The sequence below is a fragment of the Hyla sarda genome, chromosome 2, assembly GCF_029499605.1.
Source record: "Hyla sarda isolate aHylSar1 chromosome 2, aHylSar1.hap1, whole genome shotgun sequence".
NCBI classification, from domain to species: Eukaryota; Metazoa; Chordata; class Amphibia; order Anura; family Hylidae; genus Hyla; species Hyla sarda.
Window position 1 is genome coordinate 369518476 of NC_079190.1, and position 16943 is coordinate 369535418.

The following is a 16943-nucleotide window of genomic DNA, read 5'->3' on the forward strand; positions in this document are numbered from 1 at the left end:
AAATGGTGGTCCATGCATGGTATGTTGAAAATTTGGAGAAAAAAAATGTGTAACCCAGCACTGTGAGGTTGTCTATACTTTTCAAAACTTTATATCTGACCTCTTTGCAGTCTTCATGTTGCTTTCTTATTAGTGTTGCAGCTTTTTAGAACAGGTGTATTTACACTGACATCATGTGAAAGATCATAGGACACTTTGGTTGTACATAGGAGACTTTATTTAACTAATGTTAAGACTCTCAAGTTATTTGGTTGGATTAGACCTGATAAAGGGTTTATTTAAAAATGAGAGATTGCAAGAGCACTTTTCAGTATTTATTTCTTTATTTTTATTATTTTTTTTATTTATTTTTTTTAAACCAAGGCATTTAATGCTTCATTCTATATAAATCAAAATCTATTTTATTTCGACATTATAATGCAACAAAACAGAAAAAAGATTTATGAGGTAAATACTTTGAAAAGGGACTATATATCCTAACTAATTTCAGTACAAAAAAATCCTTTCCGTCAAACATTTTTCTATTTATTGTATTCTCTAATAATTAGATTCATGTATCCTGGCTAGTTATTAGACCTGTAGCTCACGAATCCCTATGGCAGCTTATGTCTTCTTTTTATTGGATGTCCAGGCAGAACATTTTAACAAACTAACAAGTGAAATATGTTCTGTTAGGGAGCATCTTTTGTTCTCTCACTTACTTATTCTCTAACTTTATGAACTATTAGTTACAGATGTTTTATTATAAATAGATAACGTTTCTAAAGTAGAATACAGTCTTTTTGACATGCAAATCTGGAATGTTTTGGATCTTTTTTTAAAAGATCACAAAGATCAATAGGCAGGTTATTACCCTCATCCCTTAAGGAATACCTGGCAAGAGAAAAAAACATAGTGAATACAGATTTTTGGACATTTTCTACTCTTTCCAATGAACCAATGAAAAAAACTGACCTTTAAAACAAAGTAGACTTCTCCATGTCAGAGTGCAGTATTGCCCTGTGCCAAGAATAAAGAGACTTTCTGGGAAGTAAGGAATCTGTACAAAGAAAAAGAAAATATGCCTTATAAATGACAGGCCAACAGAAAAAGCATTTATGAACAGTTGGTTGAAAGCAAATGTATCCCACCCTCTTTTGTGGCCCAGCCAAGTGTGACCCTTCCTTCATATGGTCGTCTGGAGATATTCACAACAAAAACCTGTCTATAAGGTTTAACCTGTAGGCTGGGAACAAGAATATGTCTGTTTTCTCAGTATTTAATTTCTACCACAGAGCCCTAACATGAGACACTAAATTTTATACCAAAGGCCAGTTCAGAATGGGAGTATTTGTGCTATTTGTGTCCAATACTGGTTGGAAGGAAATCAAGATTCTTGTTTTGTTCCCACTGATTTAACTCTCATCTTCTGCTTGTTCTTAGGAAATAAATATGGTTTGGAGCACACTCCAGGGCGAGGAGGCATGAAGGTCTCTGGGACAAGTTGGTGGGAAAGAGATTCCAACTATATAAATATGAATTATTGTTAGTATTTGTTTCATGGTAAATTTAAACACAGCAATTTAAAAAGAAAACAAGTATTATGAATGCAACTAAGTAGAATCATTTACCAAATGGAATGTAAAAGAAAATGGAATTCTTTATTCTATAATCTAGAGAATATTTCTAAAAAGGTCTTTTGCAAACGTTATTTAGATTCAGAGATATTCAATCTAGATTAGGGACTTCATCATTAAAAGCTTTACTAATGGAATCTCTTAAGAGGGCAAGGGGTGACTTTCTATGAGGTATATATAGAACGATAGAGTTCGAAATATCTTGTCTAGTCTGCTTCTGAAAGCCAAGTTCTCATCCCATTTGCCTACATTATGACATTCCGGTATGTATGACATACATATACAAAAGCTTATTTAGTAGTAGGAAACAGCTGGTCTGTCTGTATTTACCTAAGTATTAACAGGTAGATGACCAACATAAAGCACAACCATGCAAATGTGTTTACTATAAATAGGGTTGTTTATTCCTTTTGCGTTCTATAAGGCACAAACTTAGCATATTGTCCAAATTCTTCACTGGTTTGTGAATTGTAAGAACAAGCCAATGTACAAAATGCTAAACATTAACAGGAAATATTTACTTTAAATAATGGATTTGCATTCATTCTTAACATATGCATTGAAACCCAAGTTTATGTTTGTATGTAGATATGGGCCATGTACAATGGTGGGGGCATGACGTGACGTCACGAGAGGGCGTGGTGTGACATCACAACCACTGCCGCTGAAACCTGGTGTTTGTTCAGAAGGCTGGGTGCTTCATGGAGATTGCGAGGGGGGGAGGGTCCCCGGATCCCCGCAATCAGACATCTTATCCCCTATCCTATCTGACCACAGTGCTCTCTGCTGACACCTCTGTCAATGTCAGGAACTGTCCGGAGCAGGAGAAAATCCTAAATAGCAAACCTATCCTGCTCTTGACAGTTCCTGAGACAGACAGAGGTATCAGCAGAGAGCACCGTGGTCAGACAGAAAATACATTTTAAAAGAAAAGAAAATAGAAGTAATTTAAAAATCTGTTTAACGTTCTGGCATAGTTTTTCACCGGAGTACCCCTTTAAAAAGTTGTTGCAGGATTTGTTTAGCTCCTGCTTTGATTGTAAAACTATGCTGCTATGCACATTGCATTTTTGATGTGGATACAAACTTAGGTTGTTTGTTATTTTTATTCACACTTGCCTTCAGTATAACCTGCTCTGTATTGTAGTTTTATTTTATATGTCTTTTGATATATTTTACTAAGTGTTTTCAATAAATATTCAGATATTATTTTTACAATGCATGGTGTGCTCCCTTTTGGTGTAAAAGGCACTCCATACTTTGGGTTTATTAGGCCCTGTTTAGAGGGTTAGAACTTCTGGAATTTTCTCCCACAATAATGTAACTCTGAAATTTCTTGTTTCATTGCATCCTCTCGTGAGTCCAATAAATGGTGTCAATGGTCCAATAGAATCACTTGCCATTTGGGTCTATTTCTGTCTTTACTATTAGATATTACTGATAAAATGTCCTAGTTATGCACTGATAACAACATATACAATGTAATTAAAAGTTTACACATGTACAGATAAAGGGTGGACCAACAGAATCTTTTTTGCTGGTGGACAAAAAGAGCCACTGGTACTGCATATGATCCCTATTCCTGTTGCCATGTTAAAAATCAATAATTTATTTTGAGTAAATAAATTGTGTCCACAGCACACAGGAGTAAAGATAAGACATCAACAATTCAACAAGTCAACAATTCATTTCAGACGGGGAGTACGCAAGGAGCAGGTTCAAGGGGCTTCCTTGAGTACCTCTACAATATATGGGTGTCCTAAGGACACCCATAAACTTGTATGGTAAATTCCACAAACCTATAAGTGCCAACCATAAGTGCTCTGCTAGTAGTACTATTATGAATAATAACATCGTATTGGTCTATTGATATCATTATTCTATCATCTCGATACAATTTATCGGCATCTGTTCTACAGTATTTTCATCATCTTATGTAATATACAGAATAAAGTATGATAAGCGTGGCGTGAATGGTACTAGAGAATGCACAAATGGGGATGGATTTCCAGTGAGCATCGACATGAACAGGGTATCGATCAGCTCTTCATCCACACATTATATATTGCGACAATGTGAAGACGATAGCCAGTGTTGCCATCTGTTTATAAATTTTTGATATTGGCCCCATCCCAACGCGAGTATTTTTTCATATGACAGAGTAGTATTAATTTTACCAATAAGGCCATTTAACGTGGGCACAGTACTCGTTTTCCAATTGCTGACTATCATAATTATAGCAAGAATGCAGATAATACAAAATAAATCTCGTAGCTGGCATGGTATCATTTGTAAATTAAGAAATAATAGTACAGAGTAAGGGGTCCACACCAACGTGCATTTTAGTATGTTAGACAATAAAGATTTACATAATCTCCAGAAGGGTTGTAATCGAGGACATGCCCATAGAATATGAAACAGTATCCCAGAGGATCCACATCCCCGCCAACATAAGTGTGATACCCCAGGATATATATTTGCTAGTCTGTCCGGTGTGTAATACCACCATAAAATGGTTTTTAAGGCCGATTCTACGTGTGTAGAGCATTGAAAAGCAATATGTATGTTCTTAAATGCTGTCTGACACTCTTCATTCGAGAAGATGCAAGATAGATCCTTTTCCCAGAGACGCAGTGGGTATGTCTTATTGAAGTTCCCAGCTTCTATCATGTTGTTATATATGGGCTTTAAACCTTTAAGGGGGGTAATCAGGTGTTTTATAGCTAAACCATTGGTGGGTATTTTAGTAGATGTCAACGAATGGATGAAGTGCTTGAGTTGTAGGTAATTGTAGAAATCGCAGGAAGGGATATTATATGCCTTCTGTAAGGTTTGAAATGAAGAAAGTTCCGACGTGTTATACAATTGTTCTATGTGAGTTAATCCACGATCTATCCAAGAAGTTAGGTCTAAATCAGGAATGATAGCTTGAGGTAAGGTAAGCGGAATAATACTAAGTGTGGGAAGAGTAGAGGGTGCTGTCTCTCGGACATATGTGGTAGGAGGTCCTCACTAATGGGTTATGTAACACTGGGGTAGGTAAGTCCCATATGGCAAAAATAATAGATCTCTAGTGGTGAAGGGAAACACTGAATAGTTCTCCTTCCCCACCCACGGTAGATCCGACGATGGGTTGCACCAATGCCGCATCATGGATACCAAGGTAGCTAAGTAATACTTTTTAAGATCAGGGGAACCAAACCCACCCATTTGTGGCAATTTTTTTAATATATGTATCGATAGCCTCGGTCGTCTGCCGGCCCATATGAATGTAGAGAGGAGCGTTTGAGCTTTAGAAAAGAAAGAGGTAGGTAGAGAGATAGGAAGAGTGCAAATTAAATAGAGAAATCGTTTTAAACGTGGCAACTCGACCTATCCATGATATTTCAGAATTTGCTTGCCTGTCAGCTTCAGCAGAAATAGATGTCAATAAAGGTATGTAATTTTCTTTGTACAATGTATTATGTGGATAAGAAAGAGGAATACCCAGAAAAGGTAGGTGAGTAGTTTGCCAGTCAAAAGAGAAGGAAAGTTTTAGAGCTGTGATTTGAGCAGGTGAGAAATTAATAGGTAAAACTTGTGTTTTTTTCTGATTAAGGTGGTAATAAGATAGGGTTCCAAACAAGGAAATTAATTGCATGACTGCCGGAAGTGAAGTGTCAGGTTTGGTCAAAGAAAGGATTACGTCATCTGCATAGAGAGAGATGGTATGAGTTTTCCCCCCGATCGTAACCCCAGAGATGTCTGCATCAAGCCTAATAACTTGAGCCAAAGGCTCATTGGAGAGAATGCAGATAAGTGGCTAGAGCAGACATCCCTGATGCAACCCGTTGGTAATTAAAAAGGTATCGGAGTGGGAGCTGTTAGCTAGCATTCTAGCTGAAGGTGTGTAATATAATGATAAGAGTGCTGTAAGGATATTCCCCGAGAACCCCATATGCTGGAGGGCCGAGAAGGCATACGTCCACCGAAGGCGGTCGAACGCCTTCTCGGCATCCAACGCTGCAACCAAAGCTGTCTCACCAGTTCTTTCAAGGTGATGGAATATGTTTAGTAATCTCCTGTTGTTATCAGCGGCCTGCCTGCTCGCGACAAAACCAGCCTGATCTACGTGTACTAAAAAGGAAAGGACAAGGGATATACGTGAGACGAGCAAATTTGCAAAAATGTTTACATCCTGGTTTAATAGGGAAATTGGACGGAAGTTTTGGGGGAAATCGGGGGTCTTACCCGGCTTAGGTAATGTGGTGATAGTCGCTAGAAGATTTTCAGCGGGGAACTTACCCACCGTCATAGCCCGGTGACAGAAAGCTGCCAGGTGGGGGGCCAAAATATGTTTGAATTTCTTATAATATGAGTTAATATAGCCGTCCGGGCCTGGTGCCCTGTCAGCGGGCAGGGAATTAATGGTACATAAAACCTCCTCGGTCGTGATTACAGTATTTAATGACAAGAGTTGTGTGGGAGAGAATGTGGGAAGTTTAAGACGAGAGAGAAAGGAATTAGTGATTTCTGTAAGATTTGGTGGGGAATCCACCGAGTCCTGTAAATTGTAAAGATGTGAATAGTAGGTCTGAAAGCCATTCGCTATATCCGTAGGAGTGTAAAGTTTCTTGTCTGTAATAGGATGTTTCAAGTGTGGTATGGGAGCCCTCAATTGTCTCTTTTTCAATCTGTTGGCGAGCAACTTTCCCGCCTTATTATTTTGTGAATAATATTTTGCCCGTAATTTGCGGTAAGACTTCTCATAGTTTGACAATAAATGGCATCTCAAGTCCCTTCTAAGTTCAGCAACCAGACGGGCCGTTTCCACTGAGGGAGAGGTTTTATTGGTCTGATCAGCCATTTTCAGTCTGGATAAAATATCATCTATTTCTCTTTCTCGGTTCTTTTTTAAAATGGAACCATATTACATGCATTGGCCTCTAATAACTGCCTTATGGCAGTTCCACAATATAATGGGGTCAGAAACGGATTTGAAATTAGCTGAGAAATACTCATTTAAATCATGCTGTAAATCTTTGGCATATTGAGGGTGGGACCATAGGAAAGGGTTACTTCACCACGTGTAAGAGGGGGGTGATGACGTTGTGTCTCGCAATGTTAAAGTGATAGCTGCATGGTTTAACCATTTAATTACCTCTATGGAGGAACTCACAGCATTAGACAACAAGGACCTATCGAGTAAAAACATATCTATGCGGGAATATGAATTGTGTACTTCAGACAGAACAGTAAAGTCTTTTTCAGTGGTCTGTTGTATACGCCAAATGTCATATAAGTCAGAATCAGAAAGTAAAGAGGAAATAGAAGGGGAAAGAAGGCGAGAAGAGGAAGTAGAATCAAGAGCAGGGTCAGTGATGGTATTAAAATCCCCGCAGACGACCAGAGAACCCCAAGTAGATAGTTGAGCTATATGAATTACTTGTTTAAGGAATCTCAATTGTCCTACATTGGGAGCATATAGAGAGACTATAGTGTATTTTGCGGCATTGATAGAGCATCGAAGGATCACATACCTGCCCCGTGGATTGGACACTGTTTCATGCATAGTGAAAGCCACCGAGTTCTTTACCGCTATGAGGACACCACGTGATTTTGGGCTGAAATGAGAATGAAATATGTGAGAGAATGCAGGGTGTTTTATACAGAGTGCATCCTTAGCCAATAGGTGTGTTTCCTGTATACACAAAACATCACATTTTAAAATATGTGCTTCTTTCCACATATGAGAGCGTTTGTGTGGGGTATTTAAACCATTCACGTTAATACTAGCAAACGTAATAGCCATATTAATAAACTCTATATAGGATATGATAATAAAGTAGATAATAACTGAAAAGAGGGCTGAGCGCACCTTCCAGCCAGCATGTGCTCGTCTGATTATAGTAAAACAAATACCAAGGACCAAATAAAGTAGTGAGCATTACCACATATGAAGGGACAAAAAACATAACATCAACAAACAAACAGAAACCAACGACATAGACAGAAGAATACCTTTATCCAAAAGGTGGGGGTCAGAGTCCACACTGAAACCTGAGGACATGGGTGCATCTCCAGAGCCCGCATAGTCAACCAGAGTCATTCACAACCGGAATTAAGAAAGCCAAGTTGTAGACTATTCTTTGTCCACCTGAGTCGGTCGCTGAGACTTTTTCATGGGATTCACAGGGGCCACAGCAATATTCCAAGAGTGGAGTAAATCTTCGCCATCCGGGAGGGTGCGCACCACATGTACTTTGTCATTTCTTCTGATTAGAAGTCGCAAGGGAAATCCCGATCTGTAGAGAATTTTGGCCGATCTGAGAGCGGAGGTAACCGGTAGAAGCGCTCTCCTCGCCTGCAGTGTAGCTGCCGACAGATCAGCGTATGCAGTAATTCAATGGTAAAGAGCCGGCAATCCATTTTTTTTTCTTGCTGAATCCATAAAGCGTTCTTTAACGTGGAAAAAATGAATGCGAGCTAGGATGTCTCTAGGAACAGAGTCCTCCAGATGTTTAGGCCTTGGTATGCGGTGTGCCCTATCTATGATCAAGTCCTGTGGAGAACTATCAGGTAGGACGGCTTACAATAAAGAGCGCACATACTGTGGAACATCAGCAGGGGCCACATTTTCAGGGACACCGCGTAGTTTAATATTATTGCGGCGGCTCCTATCTTCAAGATCTGCAATTTTTGCTTTAAGCATTGTAAGTTCATCTGCGGCTTCATAATGGGAGTCAATGAGAGCATTGTGGGATGCAGCAAAGTCCCCAAATTTCCTATTGCCGCCATTCCCAGAAACGATAGGTGTGTGCTTAAATGAATGAAGGTCCACAATAGGGATGAACTTGTATAAACTTTACTGAGGTACTTGCAGTACATCCAATTAACAGCAGCAGTCTTAGCAATACAGTCTCTATACAGCACGGCAGTGATTGACAGATGCTGCGGACCATGGACTTATCCAAAGGACTAGTAGAATTAAGATTGATGTAGAGATCCGTCCCAGTTTAGGGGTCTGTTTAGGTCCGGTGATCTTGCAGACTTAACAGGGTATTTAGATAACTCACAGTTTTGTAAGATGGCCGTTGCCGCAAGGCTTGGGCCTAGTCACTGCTGATGACAGCTGTGCAGATCCTCCTCCATCAGCAGCCCACGAGGAAAGAGAGAGAATAATGGCCGCCGCTCCCTTATATGGGCAGGGCCGCTTTGGATTGGTCCGTGTCAGCTGTCACTCACCATTACAATGCATGGTGGGCGATCACCTGACTTCCTCCAAAGGTCCTTGAACCATAAACCATAGAGTTTTGGAACGTATCATGTGACCCGCAGGTCCTGCGACACTATAACAAGGTAAGTGCACTTTATTTACACATTTACACATTGAATTTTAATAGTTTTAACTACTAAAGGGGTGACAAGGGGCTAACTATTGATGAGGACCCCACCGGTAGCTAGGGACTCTGACTTTGGGGACCTCAACACAAGGTAATGGATGCAATCCGGTACCGGAACACCACACCTCCTTCTCAGAAGACAAGTAATTCCCCCATTTTGGTTTTTACCAAGGGTAAAGTGTGTGGTTATTTCTTTGCTTCATACTCAAAATACGTCTGACTGTGTGCAAGCAACGAAACAGCTTTTCCGAGGGCCCAGCTGCTTCCGTCTCTGTCCCACATGGTAAAGGTTGGTCATCATCATGGTTGTCGTTGTCATCATCATCATCATTGTTATGCTGTGTTGATGCCTCATTCCCATTTCTTTGACCGATTCAATCCCCAAATCATTTTCAGGTCCCTCATCCTCATTCAACTTGTCCTCAACATCCATACTGATTCAGATGTGAACCTTACTCCTTCACTTGCTCAATCATCACATGAGTATTTGCTCCAAAAGGGATATCAGCAGCATAATATCATTCATCCTGCTTTTGTCCTTGCTGACTAATCGTGTTACCTCTACAAAAAGCCTCAGCACATAACATGTGTCTCTGATCAGCTGTGAATGCATAAGAGAAAATTACTCTGGCTCCAATAGATATCCATCTGCTGCACGAGGACATCAGTCACCACTTTCCAATTCTGTTACAGATGGTCCAAAATGTGTAAGGTTGAGTTCCAGCATCTTAAAATGTCACAGATTAAGCGGTGTTCAGGAATCCTCCCATATCATTAATTATCTTTGTCACCCTCCTCTGCACCCTCTCCAGATCTGTCATGTTCTTTTTTATATACAGGTGCCCAAAATTGGACGCAATACTCCATATGTGGTCTGACTTACGATTTATACAGCGGCAAAACTATGACCTGGTCATGAGCCTTTATTCCTCTTTTCATACATCCCATGACTTTGTTTGCCTTGGCAGCAGCTGCCTGGCACTGATCACTAAAGTTTTATCTAATGTTTTATTATTTCACCTATAATTGTAAATTTTCTTTTTACGCCCAAGTGTATCTAACCTTACATGTATACCCATATGTCTTAATTTGTCATGTCTGTGCCCAAGCCTCCAGCTTCCCCAGATCCCTCTGTAATATTATGTTATCCTCCTCTGTGGTGATCACCTTACCCAGTTTAGAGTCATCAGCAAATATTGAAATTCTACTCTGTAATCCCTCTACATGATCATTAATAAACATATTGAAAAAAAGAGGACCCAATGCTGACCACTGTGGTACCCCACTTGCAACTGTCACCAAACCAGAGTAAGTTCCGTTGATACCCTTTGCTTCCTATCACTGACCCAGCGGAAAATCATTTACATATGTCCTCCCCTAGTCCAATCTATAACTGACCTCCTTATAGAAGTTGATCAGATAGTTAGTTTGAAAGGACAGATGCCACATAAACCCATGTTGGTACTGTGTTAGAAGGCTAATTTTTATTGGGATTCTCCAGAATAGCATCTCTATATAATAGAAAACTCTCAAAAATATTACTCACATCAGATATTAAACTTACATGCCTATAGTTTTCCTTTTTGACCCATTTTTTACCACATTTGCTAAGCATCAGTCCTGTGGGATAATCCCTGTCATTATAGAATCTTTAAATATAAGGAATAAGGGTCTGTCTAGCATGGAGCTTAATCCCTGCAAAACCATGGGATGGATGCCGTCTGGGCCGAGTGATTTGTGTGTTTTAATGTTAATAAAGCAACACTGCATGTCTTGTTGGGTTAAACAGGTGACATTTGCTGGAGAATTTACACTATTTCTTCCTTTTTTTTCCAGGCCATGTCTCACTTATCCCTGCCATGTCATAATCTTTCTCCAACATTACTAGGTTCAGTTCATCAATCTTAATATTGAAGTTTCCGGCATTACTACACATGCACCTGATGTTTTTATTCATATTTCCTTTCCTCATATCAGTTATGTCAACCCCTCAGTTTTATTATTTATCCCCAGCTCTCCATTTACACTATCTTCTCTCTTTATATTGTAGTTTTCCTCCCTCCCCCCCCCCCCCCCAGTTCCTTATTTAAACACTTCTCCACCTTTCGGGCCATCTTCACCCACTCATTAAGCTGAAGATCGTCCCTACCATAGAGCCTTTATCTGACACAGAAGTTAGCCCAGTGTTCCATGAACCCAAACCTCTCGGTCCTACACCATTTTCTGGGCCACTTGTACTTCTTAAGTTGCCACTATGCACCCTGGCCGCTGGGTGTTCTCCTACCCCTCCCAGTAATCTGTCAACTCAATTCACGATATGTCGAACTTAAACGTGAGAAAAACAACACACTAATTGATTACTATGGTCTTAGTGACAAATCTGTCCTGTCTGTCCCCCTATTTATTGATTCCTCTATTACCAGCATATGTATGGCCTTCCCCGCACACCTCCTTTACTCCATACCCGGTGCAAGGATTTCTGCCTACACAAGCGAAGCTCCATTTTGGTGCCCCCCCCAAACCTGCAGTCCACCCTGTGCCCCACCTCCCTTGCATATATGTTTCTTTAAATTATTTCCTATGCAACACCACAGATAACAGTGATAACTCTGAGTACAGATAATGTAGTAGAAGTGACCTGCAGACCTATGTAACACCACAGATAACACAGTGATAACTCTCTGAGTACAGACAATGTAGTAGATGTGACCTGCAGTCCTATGTAACGCCACAGATAACACAGTGATAACTCTGAGTACAGATAATGTAATAGATGTGACCTGCAGTCCTATGTAACACCACAGATAAGACAGTGATATCTCTCTACTTTCGGTTCGAGGCACACCGCGGGAAAAAAAAAATTCGCCGGGCACCCCTACCGAAGTTGACAAGAAAAAAAAAAAAAAAGGATTACGCAATGCACAATAAGGGAGATTTATCAAAATCTGTCAGGAGGAAAAGTTTCTGAGTTTTTCAGAGGCCTTGTTAAAAATGAAAGAAGCAATCTGATTGGTTGCTATGGGCAAGTGGGCAACTTTTCCTCTGGACAGGTTTTGATAAATCTCCTCCAATATCTATTTATCTGTGGGTATGTAGTTATGTAGTTTACAGTGCTGCTTTATGCAGCAACTCACAAATGACGTCTTCTCTAATCAGTGTCGTTCTCTTCTCCATCTGGTCCGGCCATCGTCACAGTTTCTTCCAGCCACAATTCTTCACCGTTAAACCTGCAAAACAAATCTATTAGGCTCCGCACTTTATCAGCATCAGTCTCCAGATTCCCCTTTTAGTGGAGAGGAATACAGGGGCGTATAGGTGTAAAGGGGTGTAGAAAGGTGTACATGGGTGACAGGGGGTGTAGAGAAGTGTACATGGGTGACAGAGGGGTGTAGAGGAGTGTATATGGGTGACAGAGGGGTATAGAGGAGTGTACATGGGTGACAGAGGGGTGTAGAGAAGTGTACATGGGTGGCAGAGGGGTGTAGAGGAGTGTACATGGGTGGCAGAGGGGTGCAGAGGAGTGTACATGGGTGACAGAGGGGTATAGAGGAGTGTACATAGGTGACAGAGGGGTGTAAAGGAGTGTACATGGGTGACAGGTGTGTAGAGGAGTGTACATGGGTGACAGAGGGGTGCAGAGGAGTGTACATGGGTGACAGGTGTGTAGAGGAGTGTACATGGGTGACAGAGGGGTGTAAAGGAGTGTACATGGGGGACAGGTGTGTAGAGGAGTGTACATGGGTGGCAGAGGGGTGTAGAGGAGTGTACATGGGTGACAGAGAGGTATAGAGGAGTGTACATGGGTAACAGAGGGGTGTAGAAGAGTGTACATGGGTGACAGAGGGGTGTAGAAGAGTGTACATGGGTGACAGAGGGGTATAGAGAAGTGTACATGGGTGAGAGAGGGGTGTAGAGGAGTGTACATGGGTGACAGAGGGGTGTAGAAGAGTGTACATGGGTGACAGGGGGCATAGGGGGGTGTACATGGGTGACAGAGGGGTGTACATGGGTGACAGAGGGCATAGGGGGTGTACATGGGTGACAGGTGTAGACTGGGGGGTGGTCAGAGGGGTGAACATGTGTAACATAGGAATGGACGGGGTGACAGAAGGCATAGGGGGTGTACATGGGTGACAGGTGTAGACTGGGGGGTGGTCAGCGGGGTGAACATGTGTAACATAGGAATGGACGGGGGTGACAGAGGGGTGAATAGGGGGGTGGACATGGGTGACAGGTGTAGACTGGGGGGGTGGTCAGAGGGGTGGACAGGGGGGGTGAACTTGTGTGACAGGAGAATGGACAGGGGTGACAGACGGGTGGCCAAGGTGGACATGGATGACAGGAGGGTGAACAAGCGGTTAAAAGAGGTGACAGGGGTGACAGAGGGGTGAATAGGGGGTGGATATGGGTGACGGGGTAGACTGGGGGGATAGATATGTGTGACAGGGGGTAGACTGGGGGGTGAACATGGGTAACAGGGATGGACAGGGGGTGGACATGATGACAGCACAGGGGGTGGAGAGGGTTAAGAAGGGGTAACAGAGGGGTGGACATGGATGACAGGAGTGGGGGTGGAGAGGGTTAAGAAGGGGTAACAGAGGGGTGGACATGGATGACAGCAGTGGGGGTGGAGAGGGTTAAGAAGGGGTAACAGAGGGTGGACATGGATGACAGCAGTGGGGGTGGAGAGGGTTAAGAAGGGGTAACAGAGGGTGGGCATGGATGACAGCAGTGGGGGTGGAGAGGGTTAAGAAGAGGTAACAGAGGGGGGACATGGATGACACCAGTGGAGGGTGGAGAGGGTTAAGAAGGGGTAACAGAGGGTGGACATGGATGACAGGAGTCAGGGGTGGAGAGGGTTAAGAAGGGGTAACAGAGGGTGGACATGGATGACAGCAGTGGGAGTGGATAGGGTTAAGAAGGGGTAACAGAGTGTGAACATGGATGACAGGAGTGGGGGGTGGAGAGGGTTAAGAAGGGGTAACAGAGGGTGGACATGGATGACAGGAGTGGGGGGTGGAGAGGGTTAAGAAGGGGTACCAGAGGGGTGGACATGGATGACAGGAGTGGGGGTGGACATGGATGACAGGAGTGGGGGGTGGAGAGGGTGAAGAAGGGGTAACAGAGTGTGAACATGGATGACAGGAGTGGGGGGTGGAGAGGGTTAAGAAGGGGTAACAGAGGGTGGACATGGATGACAGGAGTGGTGGGTGGACATGGATGACAGGAGTGGGGGGGGGGCATGGATGACAGGAGTGGGGGGTGGACAGGGTTAAGAAGGGGTAACAGAGGGGTGGACATGGATGACAGGAGTGGGGGTGGAGAGGGTTAAGAGGGGGTAACAGGGGGTGGACAAGGATGACAGGAGTGGGGGTTGGAGAGGGTTAAGAAGGGGTAACAGAGGGTGGACATGGATGACAGCAGTGGGAGTGGAGAGGGTTAAGAAGGAGTAACAGAGGGTGGACATGAATGACAGGAGTGGGGAGGGGAGAGGGTTAAGAAGGGGTAACAGAGGGTGGACATGGATGACAGCAGTGGGGGTGGAGAGGGTTAAGAAGGGGTAACAGAGGGGTGGACATGGATGACAGGAGTGGGAGTGGAGAGGGTTAAGAAGGGATAACAGAGGGTGGACATGGATGACAGCAGTGGGAGTGGAGAGGATTAAGAAGGGATAACAGAGGGTGGACATGGATGACAGGAGTGGCGGGTGGAGAGGGTTAAGAAGGTGTAACAGGGGGTGGACATGGATGACAGGAGTGGGGGGGTGGAGAGGGTTAAGAAGGGGTAAGAGGGGGTGGAAAGGGTACATACCTTAAGCCATTTATCTTCACTACACCGGCACGGGAATCCGGCGGAGCTTCCTCTTTCCTCCCCTCTCGGCAGGGCACCAAGTCAGGGCTCCGGCAGGGCACTCACTGCGCCGCTGGGGGGAGGGGGACTGATCAATACAGCGGCACAGGTGACAGGGCCGCAGGGAGGAGGGAGACGAAGGGATATGTAGGGGGACGCTGTGTGCGCACGCACAGCAAAGCGCACAGATACTTCCCTTCCCCCCTGCACGCCGTGAGTCACAGGCGCGCAGGCCGGGGCAGGAAAAAAAAAAAAGTGCAAATTAGCGTTCCGGTATGCTAAAAGCGCATTCTGGGCGCAGGGAGAAGTGCTGGTACTGTCAATAGGCATTTTTGGAAGTGGCGGTACTGAGTACTGCCGCGTTCCGGCCCACTTAAAGCACTGGTCTTAGTAAAAAAAAAAAAAAAGTCTTTATTTTTTCTGCCCCCCATCGGCTGCGGAGTCCTTGCGCCCCCAAGTGGATGCTTGGTTTGCCTAATGGCAGAACCGGCCCTGTGGAGCAGACACCCCTCTTGCTGTCAGGCAGTGTCTCGCAGCAGCGGAACTTACTTTGAATTAACATCACCTTCATCTGCCAACTCAGCAAACTTGTTGGGGTGTTCCAGATCAGGCCAAGCCTCCTTCACCCTCATCCCTTTACATCGGCTTCTGACTGTTACTGATAGAGGCACCATAGATGGGGGCATGGAAAGGAGGGTGCTGGAAAAGTGTAGGGCCTAATATGCTTGTGTGGTATGTTCTACAGAGAGGAGTTGTGTCTGGACGAAATCATCCTGGTCTGGGCCGGATGGATAATAAAAAGGGAAAGTGACTGACTCCAATCAGAGAAGAAGATGTCTCTTATGATTCACTGAATGTAACAGCATTGTATTCACATATGCGGACTTCAGAAACTGTGTAGAGCTGGTATTTATCACTATATAGGAGAAAATTGTTCTGTGTATAGTTATATATATATATATATATATGTGTGTGTGTGTGTGTGTGTGTGTTGTGTGTGTGTGTGTGTGTGTGTTGTTGCTTCTTTTTTATATCCCCAGAGAAAATCCTACATTCACCTCTGTATTTAATAAAATGGGACATTGACTGTATTCAAACAAAGAAACTGTATATACCGTACTAGGAACTTTTGAATGTGTCTATGATACATATGAGGAATAGTGTTGCTCACGAATATTCGCAATTCGAATATTATTCGCGAATATCGCATATTCGCGAATTCGCGAATTTCGCGAATATAGCGCTATATATTCGTAATTACGAATATTCGTTTTTTTTTCTTCACAGTACACATCACAGTGATCACCCCTCTCTGCTTCCAGCTTGTGTGGTGTAAAGAAGGCTGTAATACTACTGTGTGAGACTGGCGTGCGAAAATTCGCATATGCGAATTTTCGCATATGCGAATTTTCGCGTATGCTAATTTTGTATGTGCTAATATTCACATATGTAAATTTTCGCATACGCGAATGTTCGCGTATGCGAAAATATAACGAGAATATAACGAATATGCGAATATATGACGAATATTCGTCCATATATTCGCGAATATTCGCGAATTCGAATATGGCCTATGCCGCTCAACACTAATGAGGAACTTGATAAACTTCAAACTGAAAAGCAGTAATGTTATTTACTCAAGAACCTAATTAAGTGCAGGCTAAACAGTCATTATATAAGCAAATTGAGAAAGTCAGCTGCATACTATTGTTTACTACACTTTAGTCAATGTCTGTAGTAAGTACAAATGGAATTAACTGAAAGGAATATTTATGCCAACCACAAGTTGTGTATAGATATGTGTCCAGATGTGTACATTTCACATACAGTAAATGTTATTTTTCTCTTTAAACTGAAAAACAGATGGCATGAGTTCCTTTAGATGTAGGAGGTCGGCAGGAGCTGTAAAGAAATAGTTTAGGGGTCTCACATGCAATGATAAAGTGGAGCAAATGCTTAACTGTATCCAAATGCATTTGAATGTTCCCAATCATGGATGCATTAAATATGTTTTACATGGTACAAATAGAATGTTGGATCAATCTGAATGACTGATTTGGAAGAGATTTAAAATTTCTTTCCCCATTGGAATACA

The 16943-nt window shown here is 42.7% G+C and overlaps 1 long non-coding RNA gene across 2 annotated transcripts in view; it reads right to left on the reverse strand.

Annotated features, from left to right (window-relative positions):
- Positions 1-449: 449 nt before the first annotated feature.
- LOC130357965 (uncharacterized) overlaps positions 450-16943 on the reverse strand; it is a 29096-nt gene continuing 12602 nt past the window's right edge. Inside the window, exons 1-3 of one of the 2 annotated variants that reach the window (XR_008889343.1) lie at positions 7136-7220; positions 955-1039; positions 450-873 (exon numbers count right to left, since the gene is read on the reverse strand). This is a non-coding gene — a long non-coding RNA (uncharacterized LOC130357965). Of the gene's footprint in view, positions 874-954; positions 1040-7135; positions 7221-16943 lie in introns of those variants that run through there. The other variant, XR_008889344.1, reaches the window with a different exon arrangement.